Source organism: Rutidosis leptorrhynchoides, chromosome 1 (assembly GCF_046630445.1).
Source record: "Rutidosis leptorrhynchoides isolate AG116_Rl617_1_P2 chromosome 1, CSIRO_AGI_Rlap_v1, whole genome shotgun sequence".
Classification (NCBI taxonomy): domain Eukaryota; kingdom Viridiplantae; phylum Streptophyta; class Magnoliopsida; order Asterales; family Asteraceae; genus Rutidosis; species Rutidosis leptorrhynchoides.
The window spans coordinates 635804198-635817670 of NC_092333.1; positions in this window are offsets into that span (position 1 = coordinate 635804198).

Below are 13473 nucleotides of genomic sequence, written 5' to 3' on the forward strand. Positions count from 1 at the left end.
CACAAGCTCGTAGCATGTCTTCAAGCGTTTATATCGTCCTTTCGCTCTGCCCATCAGTTTGTGGATGATAGGCAGTACTCATGTCTAGACGAGTTCCCAATGCTTGCTGTAAGGTCTGCCAGAATCTTGAAATAAATCTGCCATCCCTATCAGAGATAATAGAGATTGGTATTCCACGTCTGGAGACGACTTCCTTCAAATACAGTCGTGCTAACTTCTCCATCTTGTCATCTTCTCTTATTGGCAGGAAGTGTGCTGACTTGGTGAGACGATCAACTATTACCCAAATAGTATCATAACCACTTGCAGTCCTTGGCAATTTAGTAATGAAATCCATGGTAATGTTTTCCCATTTCCATTCCGGGATTTCAGGTTGTTGTAGTAGACCTGATGGTTTCTGATGTTCAGCTTTAACCTTAGAACACGTCAAACATTCTCCTACATATTTAGCAATATCAGCTTTCATACCTGGCCACCAAAAATGTCTCTTAAGATCCTTGTACATCTTCCCCGTTCCAGGATGTATTGAGTATCTGGTTTTATGAGCTTCTCTAAGTACCATTTCTCTCATATCTCCAAATTTTGGTACCCAAATTCTTTCAGCCCTATACCGGGTTCGTCTTCCCGAATATTAATGTAGTGACCCGAACTTTTCCATGTTTATATATATTAATTGAGATTGATATTTACATGATTAAATGTTTCCAACATGTTAAGCAATCAAACTTGTTAAGACTTGATTAATTGAAATATGTTTCATATAGACAATTGACCACCTAAGTTGACCGGTGATTCACGAACGTTAAAACTTGTAAAAACTATATGATGATATATATATGGATATATATATATATAGTTAACATGATACTATGATAAGTAAACATATCATTAAGTATATTAACAATGAACTACATATGTAAAAACAAGACTACTATCTTAATGATTTTTAAACGAGACATATATGTAACGATTATCGTTGTAAAGACATTTAATGTATATATATCATATTAAGAGATATTCATACATGATAATATCATGATAATTTAATAATTTAAAATCTCATTTGATATTATAAACATTGGGTTAACAACATTTAACAAGATCGTTAACCTAAAGGTTTCAAAATAACACTTACATGTAACGACTAACGATGACTTAACGACTCAGTTAAAATGTATATACATGTAGTGTTTTAATATGTATTTATACACTTTTGAAAGACTTCAATACACTTATCAAAATACTTCTACTTAACAAAAATGCTTACAATTACATCCTCGTTCAGTTTCATTAACAATTCTACTCGTATGCACCCGTATTCGTACTCGTACAATACACAGCTTTTAGATGTATGTACTATTGGTATATACACTCCAATGATCAGCTCTTAGCAGCCCATGTGAGTCACCTAACACATGTGGGAACCATCATTTGGCAACTAGCATGAAATATCTCATAAAATTACAAAAATATGAGTAATCATTCATGACTTATTTACACGAAAACAAAATTACATATCCTTTATATCTAATCCATACACCAACGACCAAAAACACCTACAAACACTTTCATTCTTCAATTTTCTTCATCTAATTGATCTCTCTCAAGTTCTATCTTCAAGTTCTAAGTGTTCTTCATAAATTCTACAAATTCTAGTTACATAAAATCAAGAATACTTTCAAGTTTGCTAGCTCACTTCCAATCTTGTAAGGTGATCATCCAATCTCAAGAAATCTTTGTTTCTTACAGTAGGTTATCATTCTAATACAAGGTAATAATCATATTCAAACTTTGGTTCAATTTCTATAACTATAACAATCTTATTTCAAGTGATGATCTTACTTGAACTTGTTTTCGTGTCATGATTCTGCTTCAAGAACTTCGAGCCATCTAAGGATCAGTTGAAGCTAGATCCATTTTTCTATTTTCCAGTAGGTTTATCCAAGGAACTTAAGGTAGTAATGATGTTCATAACATCATTCGATTCATACATATAAAGCTATCTTATTCGAAGGTTTAAACTTGTAATCACTAGAACATAGTTTAGTTAATTCTAAACTTGTTCGCAAACAAAAGTTAATCCTTCTAACTTGACTTTTAAAATCAACTAAACACATGTTCTATATCTATATGATATGCTAACTTAATGATTTAAAACCTGGAAACACGAAAAACACCGTAAAACCGGATTTACGCCGTCGTAGTAACACCGCGGGCTGTTTTGGGTTAGTTAATTAAAAACTATGATAAACTTTGATTTAAAAGTTGTTATTCTGAGAAAATGATTTTTATTATGAACATGAAACTATATCCAAAAATTATGGTTAAACTCAAAGTGGAAGTATGTTTTCTAAAATGGTCATCTAGACGTCGTTCTTTCGACTGAAATGACTACCTTTACAAAAACGACTTGTAACTTATTTTTCCGACTATAAACCTATACTTTTTCTGCTAGATTCATAAAATAGAGTTCAATATGAAACCATAGCAATTTGATTCACTCAAAACGGATTTAAAATGAAGAAGTTATGGGTAAAACAAGATTGGATAATTATTCTCATTTTAGCTACGTGAAAATTGGTAACAAATCTATTCCAACCATAACTTAATCAACTTGTATTGTATATTATATAATCTTGAGATACCATAGACACGTATACAATGTTTCAACCTATCATGTCGACACATCTATATATATTTCGGAACAACCATAGACACTCTATATGTGAATGTTGGAGTTAGCTATACAGGGTTGAGGTTGATTCCAAAATATATATAGTTTGAGTTGTGATCAATACTGAGATACGTATACACTGGGTCGTGGATTGATTCAAGATAATATTTATCGATTTATTTCCGTACATCTAACTGTGGACAACTAGTTGTAGGTTACTAACGAGGACAGCTGACTTAATAAACTTAAAACATCAAAATATATTAAAAGTGTTGTAAATATATTTTGAACATACTTTGATATATATGTATATATTGTTATAGGTTCGTGAATCAACCAGTGGTCAAGTCTTACTTCCCGACGAAGTAAAAATCTGTGAAAGTGAGTTATAGTCCCACTTTTAAAATCTAATATTTTTGGGATGAGAATACATGCAGGTTTTATAAATGATTTACAAAATAGACACAAGTACGTGAAACTACATTCTATGGTTGAATTATCGAAATCGAATATGCCCCTTTTTTATTAAGTCTGGTAATCTAAGAATTAGGGAACAGACACCCTAATTGACGCGAATCCTAAAGATAGATCTATTGGGCCTAACAAACCCCATCCAAAGTACCGGATGCTTTAGTACTTCGAAATTTATATCATATCCGAAGGGTGTCCCGGAATGATGGGGATATTCTTATATATGCATCTTGTTAATGTCGGTTACCAGGTGTTCACCATATGAATGATTTTTATCTCTATGTATGGGATGTGTATTGAAATATGAAATCTTGTGGTCTATTATTATGATTTGATATATATAGCTTAAACCTATAACTCACCAACATTTTTGTTGACGTTTTAAGCATGTTTATTCTCAGGTGATTATTAAGAGCTTCCGCTGTCGCATACTTAAATAAGGACGAGATTTGGAGTCCATACTTGTATGATATTGTGTAAAAACTGCATTCAAGAAACTTATTTTGTTGTAACATATTTGTATTGTAAACCATTATGTAAAGGTCGTGTGTAAACAGGATATTTTAGATTATCATTATTTGATAATCTACGTAAAGCTTTTTAAACCTTTATTGATGAAATAAAGGTTATGGTTTGTTTTAAAAATGAATGCAGTCTTTGAAAAACGTCTTATATAGAGGTCAAAACCTCGCAACGAAATCAATTAATATGGAACGTTTTTAATCAATAAGAACGGGACATTTCAATTAAGATGCTTCTCTGATCCTTTGGGTATTTCATCCTTTAAATTTCCCTCTTTTAAAACTCCTTGTTGCGCCTCCTTTATTTGAGTAGTAAGGTTGGTGTGAATCATTATATTCATAGATTTTACTCGAATGGGTTCTCAGTCCTTTCTGCTCAAGGCGTCGGCTACCACAATTGCCTTCCCCGGGTGGTAACGAATCTCAAAGTCGTAATCATTCAACAATTCAATCCACCTACGCTGCCTCATATTCAGTTGTTTCTGATTAAATATGTGTTGAAGACTTTTGTGGTCGGTATATATAATACTTTTGACCCCATATAAGTAGTGCCTCCAAGTTTTTAATGCAAAAACAACCGCGCCTAATTCCAAATCATGCGTCGTATAATTTTGCTCGTGAATCTTCAATTGTCTAGACGCATAAGCAATCACCTTCGTCCGTTGCATTAATACACAACCGAGACCTTGCTTTGATGCGTCACAATAAATCACAAAATCATCATTCCCTTCAGGCAATGACAATATAGGTGCTGTAGTTAGCTTTTTCTTCAATAATTGAAACGCCTTCTCTTGTTCATCCTTCTATTCAAATTTCTTCCCTTTATGCGTTAATGCAGTCAAGGGTTTTGCTATTTTGGAGAAATCTTGGATGAATCTTCTATAGTAACCAGCCAATCCAAAAAATTGACGTATATGCTTCGGAGTTTTTGGGGTTTCCCACTTTTCAACGGTTTCGATCTTTGCCGGGTCCACCTAGATACCTTCTTTGTTCACTATGTGACCGAGAAATTGAACTTCTTCCAACCAAAATGCACACTTTGAAAACTTAGCGTACAGTTTTTCTTTCCTCAATACTTCTAGCACTTTTCTCAAATGTTCTTCGTGCTCTTGATCATTCTTTGAGTAAATAAGTATGTCATCGATGAAAACAATGACAAACTTGTCAAGATATGGCCCACACACTCGGTTCATAAGGTCCATGAACACAGCTGGTGCGTTAGTCAATCCAAACGGCATAACCATAAACTCGTAATGACCATAACACGTCCTAAAAGCAGTTTTTGGAATATCATCCTCCTTTACTCGCATTTGATGATATCCAGAACGTAAATCGATCTTCAAAAAAACCGACGAGCCTTGTAGTTGATCAAATAAGTCGTCAATTCTCGGCAGTGGATAACGGTTTTTGATGGTAAGTTTGTTCAACTCTCTGTAGTCAATACACAACCTAAATGTACCATCCTTCTTCTTGACAAACAAAACAGGAGCTCCCCATGGTGATGTGCTTGGTCGAATGAAACCACGTTCTAATAGTTCTTGCAGTTGGCTTTGCAGTTCTTTCATCTCGCTGGGTGCGAGTCTATAAGGAGCACGAGCTATTGGTGCAGCTCCTGGTAAAAGATCTATTTGAAATTCAACAGATCGATGTGGAGGTAGTCCCGGTAATTCTTTCGGAAATACATCGGGAAATTCTTTTGCGACGGAAACATCATTGATGCTCTTTTCTTCAGTTTGTACTTTCTCGACGTGTGCTAGAACAGCATAGCAACCTTTTCTTATTAGTTTTTGTGCCTTCAAATTACTAATAACATGTAGCTTCATGTTGCCCTTTTCTCCGTACACCATTAAGGGTTCTCCTTCTTCTCGTACAATGCGAATTGTATTTTTATAACATACGATCTCTGCTTTCACCTTCTTCAGCCAGTCCATGCCAATTATTACATCAAAACTCCCTAACTCTACTGGTATCAAATCAATCTTAAATATTTCGCTACCCAGTTTAATTTCTCGATTCTGGCATATATTATCTGCTGAAATTAATTTACCGTTTGCTAATTCGAGTAAAAATTTACTATCCAATGGCGTCAATGGATAACTTAATTTAGCACAAAAATCTCTACTCATATAGCTTCTATCCGCACCCGAATCAAATAAAACGTAAGCAGATTTATTGTCAATAAGAAACGTACCCGTAACAAGCTCCGGGTCTTCCTGTGCCTCTGCCGCATTAATATTGAAAACTCTTCCGCGGCCTTCCCCATTCGTTTTCTCCTGGTTTGGGCAATTTCTAATAATGTGGCCCGGTTTTCCACATTTATAACAAACTACATTGGCATAACTTGCTCCGACACTACTTGCTCCGCCATTACTCGTTTCGACATCATTTGTTCCTTTCGTTCTGTTAACCCCTGGTCCGTAGACCTCACACTTCGCCGCGCTATGACCATTTCTTTTACACTTGTTGCAAAATTTGGTGCAGAACCCCGAGTGATACTTTTCACACCTTTGGCATGCTGCTTCTGATTGTTGTTGTTGTTGCGGTTGTTATTGTTGTTGGGATGATTGTTGTAGTTGCTGTTGTTATTGTTGTTGTTGTTGTTGTTTTTGTTGTTGGGCCGTTTGTTGTAGTTGCGATTGATGTTGCGATTGTTGGGATAATTGTTGCGATTATTATTGTAATTGCTGTTGTTGTTGTATTGGTGATTCTTATCACCGCTTTCCTCCCACTTTCTTTTGACTTGCTTCACATTGGCCTCTTCAGTCGTCTGTTCTTTAATTCTTTCCTTAATCTGGTTCACTAGTTTGTGAGCCATTCTACATGCCTGTTGTATGGTGGCGGGCTCGTGTGAACTTATATCTTCTGGGATTCTTTCCGGTAATCCTTTGCGTCGATCTTCTCTTCCTCATCTTCGAACGCTCCCGGACACAATAGGCACAATTCTGTGAATCATCTTTCGTACGTGGTAATATCAAATCCTTGGGTTCGTAACCCTCTAAGTTCTGTCTTGAGCTTATTGACCTCGGTTCTGGGACGGTACTTCTCGTTCATCAAGTGCTTGAATGCTGACCACGGTAGTGCGTATGCATTATCTTGTCCCACTTGCTCTAGATAGGTATTCCACCATGTTAACGCAGAACCTGTGAAGGTATGCGTAGCGTACTTCACTTTGTCCTCTTCAGTACACTTACTTATGGCAAACACCTATTCGACCTTCTCGGTCCACCGTTTCAATCCGATCGGTCCTTCGGTTCCATCAAATTCCAAAGGTTTGCAGGCAGTGAATTCTTTTTAGGTGCATCCTACACGATTTCCTGTACTGCTAGATCCAAGGTTATTGTTGGTATGTAGCGCAGCCTGTACTGCGGCTATGTTTGAAGCTAAAAAAGTACAGAATTCCTCTTCATTCATATTCACGGTGTGTCGAGTAGTCGGTGCCATTTCCTTCAAAATAGTCAAATGGAACAAGTTAATCATACAGAATATTAAGAGTAGTTAATAGTATTTCGTAGCATAATATGAACTCATTTATAAAAGCTTTTTCTTCATATTAGCGTTTTATAAGTTTAAATTCGGGTAGTACCTACCCTTTAAGTTCATACTTAGTAGCTAATATACAATTCAACTACTACAATTCTATATGAAAAACTGATTATAATAATATTTCGCGTTCAAACTTTTATACAATATTTTACAAACTTACAATACCACTTATTTTACATAAAGCATGAAATATAGCACACAATAACTTTGATACAAGATAGTTGTGAAGATAATTCTAGCTAATAAATAAGGCGTTCAGCAAAGGCAACAAAGACAAGTAATTCATACGTCCAGAAACAAGTCATGCATTCTGGTTTTACTAATACTACGTCCCATCCTTGGTCTTGTGGAACGTAACCGTTGTGACTGATAGTATGACAACGTGTTGTAACATCGTCAAAAGGATGAAGGTTATGTAATGTCCAACAGTCCCGTAACAATCTAAACACCTCATTTCTTACCCCAATTACCGACTCCGTCACTTGTGGGAACGTTTTGTTTAATAGTTGTAGCCCGATGTTCTTGTTCTCACTTTGGTGAGAAGCGAAAATTACTAACCCGTAAGCATAACATGCTTCTTTATGTTGCATGTTATCCACTTTTTCTAAATCACGAAGTCCTATATTCGGATATATTGAGTCAAAATAATTTCTTAACCCGTTGCGTAAAATAGCATTTGGGTTCCCCGCAATATATGCGTCAAAGTAAACACATCGTAACTTATGGGTTTCCCAATGTGATATCCCCCATCTTTCAAAGGAAAGTCTCTTATAAAGCAAGACATTTTTGGAACGTTCTTCGAATGTCTTACAAACTGATTTCGCCTTAAATAGTTGTGCCGAAGAATTCTGACCGACTCTAGAGAAGATTTCATCAATCATGTCTCCGGGTAGGTCTCTTAAAATATTGGGTTGTCTATCCATTTTGTGTTTTTATACTGTAAAATAGACAAGAGTTAGATTCATAAAAAAAAAAATACTTATTAATACAAGCAATTTTTACATATATCATAAAGCATAAGCACACTATATTACATATATTACACCACACGAATACAACTATCTTATTCCGACTCGCTCGTTTCTTCTTCTTCGGTTTTGGTTCGTTTTGCCAAGTTTCTAGGGATATATGATGTTCCCCTAATACGAGCTATCGTTTTCCACAATGGTTTAGAAAAACCTGGTGGTTTAGAGGTTCCCGGGTCATTGTTACAACTTAAGGGCTTCGGGGGTTGACGATACATATAAAGTTCATCGGGGTTGGAATTAGATTTCTCTATTTTTATGCCCTTTCCCTTATTATTTTCTTTTGCCTTTTTAAATTCAGTTGGGGTAATTTCTATAACATCATCGGAATTCTCGTCGGAATCCGATTCATCGGAGAATTGGTAATCCTCCCAATATTTTGCTTCCTTGGCGGAAACACCATTGACCATAATTAACCTTGGTCGGTTGGTTGAGGATTTTCTTTTACTTAACCGTTTTATTATTTCCCCCACCGGTTCTATTTCCTCCTCCGGTTCCTCCTCTTCCGGTTCTGATTCTTCTTCCGGTTCCTCTTCGGGAACTTGTGAATCAGTCCAATATATATTCGACTCTTCGTTATTATTAGGTGAGTCAATGAGATTTGTGCTAGAGGTAGACATCTATCACACAATATCAAACATGTTAAGAGATTAATATATCACATAATATATACATGTTAATAATATATAGTTTCCAACAAAAATGTTAAGCAATCATTTTTAAAGAAAACACGGTCGAAGTCCAGACTCACTAATGCATCCTAACAAACTCGATAAGACACACTAATGCAAATTTTCTGGTTCTCTAAGACCAACGCTCGGATACCAACTGAAATGTCCCGTTCTTATTGATTAAAAACGTTCCATATTAATTGATTTCTTTGCGAGGTTTTGACCTCTATATGAGACGTTTTTCAAAGACTGCATTCATTTTTAAAACAAACCATAACCTTTATTTCATAAATAAAGGTTTAAAAAGCTTTACGTAGATTATCAAATAATGATAATCTAAAATATCATGTTTACACATGACCATTACATAATGGTTTACAATACAAATATGTTACATCGAAATCAGTTTCTTGAATGCAGTTTTTACACAATATCATAAAAACATGGACTCCAAATCTTGTCCTTATTTTAGTATGCAACAGCGGAAGCTCTTAGTATTCACCTGAGAATAAACATGCTTTAAACGTCAACAAAAATGTTGGTGAGTTATACTGTAACGACCCGGATTTTTCCAATCATTTTATACTTATGAGATTAATATTTACATAAATTAAACCTTACCAACATGATAAGTAATCCAAATTGTTAAGAGTTGTGTTTTTGAAAAGAGTTTTACACAACGTTTGACCGTCCAATTTGACCGATGATATCAAGAACTATATAACATACGATAATTATACGTTTGTGTATATATATGTATTTATATATATTTAACATGATCTAAGGATGGTTTAACATCTCATTGTGTACTAATGACAATGAGTTATAAGTATATTTTGAAACTACTAACTTAAGTTTTCAAAACGATAACTATACGTAACATTCTTTGATATATATACTTATAACCTATAATGCTTATACATGTATCGTATATATAATGTATTTAATCACTTTTTAAGGACTTAAATACATAAAACAATATAAGTATATTCACAAAAGATAGCTATATTTGAATTCTCATTCCGTTTCCTCAAGATTTCTATACGTATATCTAGGGTATATGTACCCGTATCATACCCAGCTTCTATATGTATTTACTATTGGTATATACACATCAAATCAACATCCTAATCAACATTATTACTGCCCTAGATATGAGGTAACTAGGATTTGTCAAGTAGCATGAATTATTAGTAAGAAAACAAAATTAGGAATCCTTTTCTTTCTTTATAAACTAAAAACGTTTTTATGAATGAACACCATTTCTTCACTCCATTTTCTCATACCTACACCCTCATTTCTCTCTCAAAATACTCCTAACTTCATACTTGATCATCTCCAAGCATTTTCCCCATCATTTAGCTTCAATTACAAGCCTTAAACACCATAAGAAAACTCTTTCAAGAACATATCAAAATAACCACCCATTTGAAGAGGTATACTTCCAACCTTTTGATCTAACTCCACCACTCTTTGATTTCAAGATTTTTTCTTATCTCTTACAGTAACTTTGTCCAAGTAACTTGAGGTAGTAACCTTGTTCATAATCTTGTTCGATTCATAATTATATAGCTATCTTATTTTATGTTGTAAAATTTTAACAATAAGAACATAGTTTGAATGATTTCAAACTTGTTTGCAAACTAAATAGATCCTTCTAACTTAACTTTTAAAATACTTCAAGACCTGTAATATATCATAATGATATGCTAACTTAACAAGATATAACTTGGTTTTACAAAGAACACCTTAAAAACTGAATCTACGTTCGGAGTGCAACCGGGGGCTGTTTTGGGTTGGATAATTAAAAACCATCTTGAACTTTGAATTGGAAGTTTATATTCTGGAAAAACGATATTTCTTATGAATATGTTAATATATAAAAATCTCATGGTGTAACTCAAAGTGTAAGTAATTTTGTAAAAATGATCATCTAGATGTTGTTTTTACAACGGAAATGATCACTTTCATAAGTTTTATCAAAGTTTGACCTATAACCTGTGATTTCGAATAAAAACTAAGGTATTTTCAGTTCATATTCTTAAAATTTGACTCGATCCAAGGAAGTGGCAAGTTGAACCAACAAAAACTGAGTTGTAATGAAGAAACTACGACTAAAACAAGATTGGGTATCCGAAGCTAGTTTAGCTACGAAAATATTTGGAGATAAAGTAAATTAATCATATCTTTTCTAATTAATATGATATTTTATATATAATTACTTATGATTTGATTTTACATATTTCAGGACCACCCGTAAACAACACGAGAAGATTAATCATAAGACCTCATGATTGTACGCAACACGTCATTAAACCACACGGTACTTTATGTACGCAACACGTCATTTGACAACATGGTACCATGGGTCGAGATTAATTCTGATCAATACGAATACGATGGGGTCTTTATTTATTTATTTTATTGAGCAACTAATTGTGGACCACTAATATCGAACTGCTAACTACGGACTAAGAAAATATTAAAAGTATTATAAGTATATATGTAACGATTAATTGAAAAGAAAATATGTTGATATATTATATATATGGTTAGGTTCGTGATATCTATAGGAGACCAAGTCGAGTTAAATACCTTCAAGGCAAAAGTGAGTATATAGTCCCACTTTTAAACTCTAAATATTTCGGGATGAGAATACATGCATTTTATGATTTACGTTATGGACACAAGTGATTAAAAATATATATTCTACGTTGAGTTGTACCACTGGCATACTTCCCTGTAGCTTGGTAACTAATATTTACATGGGTATTGTAAACGCGAATCCTGTTGATAGATCTATCGGGCCTGACAACCCCAACCGGACTGGACGACCAGTATTCAACGGTTGCACAGTACTTCGTTTCGGTGACTACACTTGGTACGGTGTAGTAAGATTTCATAATAAAGGGAATATGCGACGTTGATTAAATGTTAAGTATGGTTATCAAGTGCTCAACAACTTAGAATATTTTTTTATTAAAACGTTTATGTATATGAAATCTTGTGGTCTATATTTATAACGCTGCTAGCATTAAACCTATATCTCACCAACTTTATGTTGACGTTTAAAGCATGTTTATTCTCAGGTTCCTAGAAGTCTTCCGCTGTTTGAATATATGTTAGAGAAACCATGTGCATGGAGTCATACATGTTTTATTCAAGGAAGCATTGCATTCACAAAATCATCACCGTGTATTTATTTTGACTGCATTGTCAACGGAAGTATTCTTGTAAACTGTTATTTACGGTGATTGTCTATATGTAGAAATCATCAGATGTCGAAAACATTGAATTTTAAATATTCATTTATGGTATATCTTTTCAAAAGAATGCAATGTTTATAAAACGTATCATATAGAGGTCAAATGCCTCGCGATGTAATCATATGTTATTGTATTCGTCCCTATGGATTGGGTCGGGTCGTTTCATGTGGTATCAGAGCGGTGGTCTTAGCGAACCAGGTCTGCATTAGTGTGTCTAACTGATAAGTCGTTAGGTTGCATTAGTGAGTCTAGACTTCGACCGTGTCTGCATGTCAAAATTTTGCTTATCATTTTGTGTCGAAAATCATCTACTTATATCTGTAGGAAATTACCTGCTTATCATCTTAAGTCTAAACGCGTCTTACTGCATTCATTGCATGAATGGTGTATAGACAAAATTCATATCTTAGCGTATTTGCAAATTCATATCTACGCGTATCTGTTACTGTAAACTCTGTCTGACATATTCCGTAAATCCATCTGTAATCTATGAGATCTTTTGTTCTATATATGTGGATATTCTATATAATTAGAATACCACCCGATAGGTGGAAAATCATTTCATATCGAAAAATAATTTATTCAATCATACTAAATGGAACTCGTCACTAGTTGAAGTCCCTCGGATTCCGATATGGAATACCACTCAAGCTCCGAAAGCAGTGTGACTGGAATGGATCAACCAATCAGTCATCATCTATTTTGGATGGATTGGGGATGGGTTCGTAGCCTCCTCAATCATTGGAGACGAGAAGAAGGTGATCCCTTCCATCCACCAAATTGCCCTCTTGACGATGAACCTGAAGCACTTACCGGTGAACCTGTTCGAGAAACCAATTTCTCTCTCATTTCCAGAGTATCTCATCACGATTATATACTACATCAAATTCTAGATTTTATTTATCCGCTCGTCCGAATCGACAATCACCCCGGTGTAATAGAAGAAGTCAACGAGCTTCGCACTCGGGTAGTGGCTTTGGAGAATACGGTACGAAGGTTACAAACACCATCAGCAGCATCAGCAGCATAACCAGTACCGTCAATAACATCAACATCGCAAGCCTCAATACCCTAAGCACCAGCAGCATCACCAGCATCAACGTTATCACCATCATCAACATCAACAGGATCATTACCACCACCAATAATCACATCCGCATCACACGCCTCAATATCACCATCCGTACCTCGGATATCAACGTCACACGCACCATAGATACCAAGAAGTACCAACAACAACAAACGATGAAGTATTGATTCATAACTTCATCGGAGAAACATTCTATGGTGATTATGTAATCT